This window comes from Eriocheir sinensis, chromosome 64 (assembly GCF_024679095.1).
Source record: "Eriocheir sinensis breed Jianghai 21 chromosome 64, ASM2467909v1, whole genome shotgun sequence".
NCBI lineage: Eukaryota > Metazoa > Arthropoda > Malacostraca > Decapoda > Varunidae > Eriocheir > Eriocheir sinensis.
In genome coordinates, this window is record NC_066572.1 from 2547332 (window position 1) to 2547795 (window position 464).

The window sequence follows — 464 nt, forward strand, 5'->3', positions numbered from 1 at the left end:
ACTCTACTACTACTACTACTACTACTACTACTACTGTTACTACTGTTACTACTACTACAACTACTACTACTACTACTACTATTACTGTTACTACTACTACAACAACCACTACTACTACTACTACTACTACTACTACTATTACTACTACTACTACTGTAACTAAGATATAATGTGCATTGTCTAAGAGAAAGAAAGAAAAAGGAAGAAAAGATAAAAGGTATTTAGTGTAGATTTAAGCAATATTATATGCAATTATTATTATTATTATTATTATTATTATTATTATTATTATTTTATTGGTCAACTGTTTCCATTCATGTCTAGATTAACTTTTTGTTTTATTTACACATATACTAATGTATTTTATTTATTATTATTATTATTATTATTATTATTATTATTATTATTGTTTTTAAGACTGTAACTTTTCTTCATTTATTAATTGTCAAGAAAAAAACGCAAAT